The 8643-nt window shown below is 44.6% G+C and overlaps 1 long non-coding RNA gene across 1 annotated transcript; it reads left to right on the plus strand.

The window, feature by feature from the left end:
* The first annotated feature begins 246 nt into the window (after nt 1-246).
* On the plus strand, nt 247-2043 carry LOC127298972 (uncharacterized). The gene is made up of 4 exons (XR_007850232.2): nt 247-353; nt 483-754; nt 1330-1487; nt 1892-2043. It is a non-coding gene; the product is annotated as an uncharacterized lncRNA (long non-coding RNA).
* Nucleotides 2044-8643: the final 6600 nt, after the last annotated feature.

Below are 8643 nucleotides of genomic sequence, written 5' to 3' on the forward strand. Positions count from 1 at the left end.
GTGTAATGCTCTTATAGCAGTTCTAGTACGATTTGATCTCTTAGTTAAATCGTATTATCCTTATCCTGATGCTTTTGAACATGACATTGTTATTTAAGTCACACTGTCTAACTTTATCCTACCGGTTTGTGCTAAACCGCTGTCAGTATTCTAAAGTTTGATTCTGAACATATAGTTTTGGTGACAGGGAGTTGTCCTGAGCGTGGAGCGGCTGGAGCTGGGCCAAGGGATCGTCGTTGCTGGTTGCTGTTGGTTGAGTGCGACCTGGAGAAGTAGGGCTAGTTGGGCATTGTGGCAGCCAAGTACTCATGGCTGCTTAGATACTACAATGATCCTACAAGAGGACCACCTAGGTAGTTGGTTATTCCCCTTGGACTTGTGCTCTTTTATTCGCACTTATGCTCAAGTAGTTTATACTTATGCAATTAGATCCTTCACAAAGATCCAGTTCAAATTTGTAACTTCTATTGGTGAATTTTTAGGTCAATGAAGCACCATAGAACCCACCACCGGTCTCCTGCACCGACAACGTTGTTGGTAATGGGTGTTGGTCTCAGACAATGCATGTCCACGTAGCTTGGAGCTGCTGCCAGCGTCTTCCACCGGGGGATCCGGCATTGCTGCTCGGCTGGCTGTGGCCCACCACGCTTCGTGTGCGGTGGTAGGCTTGGCTGGCTCTAGGCTTCACTAAGCTCGTCATTGTGTTGCTACTGCGGTGGCGGTGTTGTCTCGGCCTTGGCTACACCCCTCTCCGGTGAGCTCCTTGGGATCCTTTTGTTCCTTTGTTGGGCATCGAGCCGCGGCTATTCTGTGCCCTGCCAATGCGCGGAGGGGTTCGCTGTTTTACTCCATGTAAGTTTGTTTCTGTAAAAAATGAATCTTGTGTCGTGTCGTGATTCTTCATCATTTTAATTTTGTGATGGCAGCAATGTTTATCTCTAAACATGTAGTGCAACTAGGCATGCTCAGCTATTAGTCCATCATCTTTTTGGTTTTGGGCACACCAAAACATAATCACGTTCTAATCTTGTGTAAATTATGGATTTATTATGTCCCTGTTTCTTGATGATTGATTCATGAAATGGTCAACTAGCTTTAAGTTTTTTTTGTTGTCTACTTGCCAAGTGTTCTGGTTCTTTCATTTTTAGGATGACCTGTATTTGAGCTATGATTTCAAGTGAATACTCATATTGAGATGACATTGTTATTCAAATCATGTTGTCTTGTTCACAATTGCGGTAGAGAGTATCTGCTATATCGTACCGGTTTGTGATAAATTTGTACCCATCTTCTTAAGTTTTCATCATGACCATATCATTTATGTGACAGGGAATAGTCCTGAGGATGGAGCGGCTATCGCTGTCTTGAGGCTGGACTTGGTTGAGTGTGACCTGGAAAATCAGGGTGAGTCAGGCATTGTGGTGGGCTGGTGGCCAAGTGCTACATGTCCTTAAACACTATGATGAGCTTACGAGAGCACCACCAAGGTTCTGGTTTTATTTGGTTATACTTATGCTTACTTGGTCTGCTATGTTTTTTCCTGTAATTGAGATGGTAAATTTGTGGTACTCCTTTGTATGCTTCCATATCTGCCTATGGTGGTTAATGCTGCTAGTTAGCAACTCTATTACTCTAAATTCCAAAAAAGTTTGTGGTGTAATCGTCTTTTACCAATTCTGGTACTATGTGATCTCTTGGTTAAATCTTTTTATCCGTGTTATTTATCCTGCTGCTTTTTAACATGACATCATTATTTAAGTCATACTGCCCTTTTCACCATTTGGTATAGTCCTAGACTTCTAGAGAATATCTGATATATCCTACTGGTTTGTGCTAAACTACTACTTGCTTTCTAAAGTTTTGATTCTGACCATATAGTTTTGGTTTACAGGGAGCATTCCCAAGCGTCGAGCGGCCACAGGTGGGCTAAGGGAGCAATGTTGCTGGTTCTAGGCTGTTGTTGGTTGAGTGCATCCTGGCTCCTGGGGAAGAAGGGCAGAAGTCTGATAGGGCTTCAAGAGATAGGGAAAACTGCGGTAAGAAAGACCCCCCCTGAGTGAATCGGTGGGATCACACACTTGGAGATATGGATAGATTTCTGAATTCAACACAGGTAGGCCACGAAGGGTGGTCAATACCCCCTTAAGGTGACTCATCGAACCCTAATTGGACGGGTCGTATTGCTCCTTGACACGAAGGCTTGCTTCCCTCTTGGAGCAATACCATAGGTAGGACTTGATGGTCTCGCTGGTGTAGGAGTCCTTCACTCCACATAGGTCAAGATGTGAAAACGAATTTCATTAGCAATGCGAGAAGGTGTCAAGCTTGATGGGGCAGTTTGCAGTTGTACAAAACCCGAAAGGAATAGATAAGAAAATAATAAAACTGCAGAGCTCCCCTTTCTTGTTCTTGGTGGTGTCTATAGCGAAGAAGACCTTCCCGAATGAGGGAGAGTCGGGCATTGTGGCGGCCAAGTACTTGTGGCTGCTTAGATACTACAACGAGCCTACAAGAGCACCACCCATGTAGTTGGTTTATTCCCCTGTGACTTGTTCTCTTTTATTCGTACTTATGCGCAACAAGTTTGTACTTATGCAAATAGATCCCTCATAAGAACATATTCAAATTCATAACTTCTATTACTTGTGTATTTTTTGAATGATGCACCCTGGAACCCACCACAGGTCTCCTGCACAGCCATCGCTGTCTTAAATGTGCGCTGGTCTCAAACAACATCTCCCCACACAGCTTGTAGCTGCCGCGAGCATATCCCACTGAGGGATCCGGCGCTGCTGCTGGGCTGGCTGTGGCCCACCATGCTTCATGTGAATAGGTAGGCTTGGCTGTCCCTGGGCTTTGCCTACCTCATCATCATTGTGCTGCAACCGCGGTGGCGGTGCTGTGTCAGCCTTGGCTGGACCTCTCTCCGTTGAGCTCCTTTGCTCCCTTGCTTTGTTGGGCATGGAGCCGCGGCTATTTTGTGCGCTGTCTATGTGTGGTGGGGTTCGCTATTTTACTCCATGTTATTTTGTTGTTGTAAATAATGAATCTTGTGTTGTGTCGTGATTCTACATCATTTTAGTTTTGTGCTGGTTACAATGTTTATCTCTGAAAAATCTAGTGCAACTGGGCATGCTCAGCTATTAGTCCACCATCTTGTTGGTTTTGGCCACAAAGTTAGGCCTCAGTACATGTCCCGACGAGCTTAATTGACACTATCAAATATGTAGTACATCTTTGTGATCTTGGTGGAGATTTTGGGCAGTTTAATTCGCGTGGGGTAGATATCTATTAGTTGCTTTAATTTCTGGTTATTCAACCATTCCGTTTCTGCTCCCTGTCTCTTATTTACGCCCAATCCAGAATAAATATTTTGAGACATAGATGTGCATTGTTTCTGTGTTTTCTGTACGATTTGCTCACTTTTGATCTCTACCTGAAGTACAGAAGTTGTAGCCATGGCGATCCCCGTTTTTCCTCTGGCTGTTTGATCAATTTGTATTTCTTCTTCAGGTACAATGGTGACCAATAGTAACTTGGCTAAGTTCGGGACTGGGAGGAGCTATAGCAGGTAACAACCAGACGATGGTATGTTGCTGGGGACACGATCAGAAGACGAGGTGAGGAAAAAGGGGCACTAGGGTCTCTGCCAGTGTTGTGGTGCACATGTCACCACACCACCACCTCCTACTCATTCTCTGAACCAACAGTGTCGTGGTGATGAGCTCCATGGACCCAACAATGGAAGAGCAGAGTAGAGGTAGAATGGAAAAATCTCTCTTGGGCGATCTACTTGTCTCCTCCTTTGTATTTATGTACACAACCATACGGGTTCATCATTTGTTGCTAAATGATCTGAGTCAACAAAAGACGGAAATACTTCCACCTTTAATTGCAAAACCAAAATATGGAAAATATACTTCTTAGGTAAAATGCAGATGAAATAGCAACATGTTGGGCTCTGGTAGTTCCTTCAGTTTTCTTCCTAGGCTAGTCATGTTCAATACTCTCTCCAGTAGAGTCATGAAAGTCTGAATCTTCCTATACTTACATTTCAGAGTATTGACATTGAAACTCTAATAGGAAAACCTTCTTACTAGTTTGCTTTGTTGCTGCAGTCTGAAGGTTAATCTTCTTACTAGTTTGGTGGAACAATTCGTTCCTAGCTATGTATCCCTACTATTTAGGATCATAATATTCTTGCTCTGCCTGTAACTTTCTGTTTTCTTTTCTTTCTTAATAGGATTGAGGAAGCATTGAGCAATTATAGTGCATGAACAGAGATACCATAAGTACAAGATTATCATGTTGGTGTAGGATTTCCAACTTATGAATGAACAGGTACAATTTCCTAGTCCTAGTGATGCTCATTTGTTTGGCAAATAGGTGGTGATTTTGGTGTTAAAGAAATATCCATGTTATCGTTGTGTTGGTGTTGGCTACAATGATATCTCTTATCTATTACTAGTGGGCATGCTAACTCGGTCACACCGAAACAGAATCACCTTGTAATATTTGCAAGTACGTTAAACTTGTGTAATCACCTTTCATTTTTGTTCTCGTTTGGCTAGTTCTCGATATGGTGTTTCTGGTTGTTAGGATCTTACTCCTAGTAAAGAATCATGTATTGTTCATTTTTTTAGTAGCTGCAGTTGGGGAATTGCTTATATTTGCCATGTTGTTGATCTCTGCATTATGCTCTTGCTCAATACGAGGAATAAGTTGGGGATGAGTTTGTCAATAGGTGGTGCACTGAGTCGTGTCCTTCGTGCCACGGTTCTGGTGGTATAAAAGTTGAGATTTGGTGCGTATGTGTGCTTTCCCTAAATTTTGAAACATGGGCCAGTGAAGTACTAGGCTTTGAGATGAAATTCTCAGGGTACTGTAGAAGGATAGAGAGGGAGAGAGATATGCGGAATATGTTGGATGTATTATTGAGCCTCATGGGCGAGTATATATAGGCGTACATGGATCATCTTGGAGTGCAAGACAAGACACAAGATCTATCTCTATCCTAGACTACCTAAACCGTACGTATACCAAATATATCTCTAACACTCCCCCGCAGTCGTAGCGGTAGTGACGTGAACAACAGTAGCGTCGCGGACGGTCAGACTGGAGATAAACCGAAGTGGACCCCAGAAGGCTGACACTCCCCCGCAGTCGTAGCGGGAGCGATGTGGACGGAGTTGCGTTAAGGATGCTTGGACTGGAGAGGAGGCTGGTGAGGCGCAAGCGAGGTGGTAGCCCTTTATGCCGATGTCAAGGTAGCCGAGAGCGTGGGTGATGCAACCTTGGTCGAGGGAGCCGCGCGAAGGGGGTGCCGTGGTCGATGTCGTGGTCGGGTGCCGGTGTCGAGGTAGCCGCACATGAAGCCGCAAGCGCGTAGTGTGCGAGGGGAGTGACGGAGACGCGTCGAGGCAGTCGTGGAGAGGGTGTCGATGCCGAATTCGATGCAGTCGGAGCCGTCGAGGACGAGGTCCTGACCTAGTTTTGCCAGAACTAGGCGCACGTCGGGGACGAAGGCATACACCGGTTTGCCAGAACCGAGTACGCAAAGACGAAGTCGGCGATGCGGTCGAGGCTGTCGTAGAAGAGTCGATGATGTAGAAGACGTTGTCAAGGCCGATGAAGACGAGACGTCCGGCGCGAGTTTGCCAGACTCGGGAACGTGTCGGGGATGAAGGCACTTCCAGTGTTGCCAGTGTTGGAGATATGCCCAAGAGGCAATAATAAAAGTGGTTATTATATATCTTTATGTTTATGATAAATATTTATATACCATGCTATAATTGTATTAACCGAAACATTGATACATGTGTGTTATGTAAACAACAATGAGTCCCTAGTAAGCCTCTTAACTAGCTTGTTGATTAATATATGATTAGTTTCATAATCATGAACATTGGATGTTATTAATAACAAGGTTATATCATTATATGAATGATGTAATGGATACACCCAATTAAGCGTAGCATAAGATCACGTCATTAAGTTATTTGCTATAAGCTTTCGATACATAGTTACCTAGTCCTTATGACCATGAGATCATGTAAATCACTTATGCTGGAAAGGTACTTTGATTACATCAAACGCCACTGCGTAAATGGGTGGTTATAAAGGTGGGATTAAGTATCCGGAAAGTATGAGTTGAGGCATATGGATCAACAGTGGGATTTGTCCATCCCGATGACGGATAGATATACTCTGGGCCCTCTCGGTGGAATGTCGTCTAATGTCTTGCAAGCATATGAATAAGTTCATAAGAGACCACATACCACAAAGATTTAGTAAAGAGTACTTGTCAGGAGACGAGGTTGAACAAGGTATAGAGTGATACCGATGATCAAACCTCGGACAAGTAAAATATCGCGTGACAAAGGGAATTGGTATCGTATGTGAATGGTTCATTCGATCACTAAGTCATCGTTGAATATGTGGGAGCCATTATGGATCTCCAGATCCCGCTATTGGTTATTGGTCGGAGAGAGATCTCAACCATGTCTACATAGTTCGCGAACCGTAGGGTGACACACTTAAGGTTTGATGTTGTAATAGTAGAACTTGAATATGGAATGGAGTTCGAAGTTTTGTTCGAAGTCTCGGATGGGATCCCGGACATCACGAGGAGTTCCGGAATGGTCCGGAGAATAAGATTCATATATAGAAAGTCATTTTATGTGTTTGAAAATGATCCGGTGCATTTATGGAAGGTTCTAGAAGGTTCTAGAAAAGTCCGGAAGAAATCACTTTGGAAGGCGGAGTCCCGGAGGGACTCCACCACCCATGGCCGGCCAACCCTAGAGGGTGGAGTCCAAGGTGGACTCCACCAAAGGTGGCCGGCCACCCCCTCCCAAGGAAAGGTGGGAATCCCACCTCAAGTGGGAATCCCACCTTGGGTAGGTTTCATGTCATATGGAAGGTTTTGGTTTGGGGTCTTATTCGAAGACTTGTAGACCAACTCTTGGGTGTTCCACCTATATAATGAGGAGCAAGGGGAGGGGGCCGGCCACACCAAAGCCATTGTGGCCGCACCCCTCATAGTGGCCGGCCACCTCCCCCTCTCCCAAACCCTAGCCGCCCCCTCTCCTCCACCTCTCCCGCAACGCTTAGCGAAGCTTCGCCGGAGTTCTCCATCGCCACCGCCACCACGCCGTCGTGCTGCCGGATTCAAGGAGGAGCTACTACTTCTGCTGCCCGCTGGAACGGGGAGAAGGACGTCGTCTTCATCAACACCGAACGTGTGACCGAGTACGGAGGTGCTGCCCGATCATGGCGCTGTGATCAAGATCTTCTACGCGCTTTTGCAAGCGGCAAGTGATCGTCTACCGCAGCAACAAGAACCTCATCTTGTAGGCTTTGGAAATCTTCAAGGGTGAGTCTCGATGATCTCCTCGTTGCTCCCGTCTTCTAGATTGCATCTTGGCTTGGATTGCGTTCTCGCGGTAGGAAATTTTTTGTTTTCTATGCAACGTTATCCTACAGTGGTATCAGAGCCGTGTCTATGCATAGATGGTTGCACGAGTAGAACACAATGGTTTTGTGGGCGTTGATGCTTTTATTGTCTTTAGTTTGAGTACTTTGCATCTTTGTGGCATAGTGGGATGAAGCGGCTCGGGCTAACTTTACATGACCGCGTTCATGAGATTTGCTCCACACTCGACATGCAACTTGTATTGCATAAGTGGCTTTGCGGGTGTCTGTCTCTCCTACTATAGTGAAGATTCAATTTACTCTTCTATTGACAACACTAGTATCACCGTTGTGGTTCATGTTCGTAGGTAGATTGGATCTTACTCGAAAACCCTAAACCACGTAAAATATGCAAACCAAATTAGAGAACGTCTAACTTGTTTTTGCAGGGTTTGGTGATGTGATATGGCCATAATGTGATGATGACTATGTATGAGATGATCATTATTGTATTGTGGCAACCGGCAGGAGCCTTATGGTTGTCTTTAAATTTCATGTTGAGTAGTATTTCAAAGAAGTTGTAATAGTTGCTACATGGGAGAACAATCATGAAGACGGCGCCATTGACCTTGACGCTACGCCGACGATGATGGAGATCATGCCCGTTGATGATGGAGATCATGTCCGTGCTTTGGAGATGAAGATCAAAGGCGCAAAGACAAAAGGGCCATATCATATCACATATGAACTGCATGTGATGTTAATCCTTTTATGCATCTTATTTTGCTTAGATCGCGACGGTAGCATTATAAGATGATCCCTCTCACTAAAATATCAAGATAATAAAGTGTTCATCCTTAGTAGCACCGTTGCCAAGACTTGTCGTTTCGAAGCATCTCGTGATGATCGGGTGTGATAGAATCAACAAGTGCATACAACGGGTGCAAGCCAGTTTTGCACATGCGGATACTAAGGTGGCCTTGACGAGCCTAGCATGTACATACATGGTCTCGGAACACGTGATACCGAAAGGTAGAGCATGAATCATATGATTGATATGATGAACACTTTGAGTGTTCGCCATTGAAGTTACATCTTGTCTCGTGATGATCGGACTTGGTGTGGTGGATTTGGTTTGTGTGATCACTAGGACAATGCGAGGGATATTGTTTTGAGTGGGAGTTCACCTAGTTTTTAATTATGTTGAATTAAAATTTGAACTCCATTTGT

Source organism: Lolium perenne, chromosome 5 (genome assembly GCF_019359855.2).
Source record: "Lolium perenne isolate Kyuss_39 chromosome 5, Kyuss_2.0, whole genome shotgun sequence".
In the NCBI taxonomy this organism is placed as follows: Eukaryota; Viridiplantae; Streptophyta; class Magnoliopsida; order Poales; family Poaceae; genus Lolium; species Lolium perenne.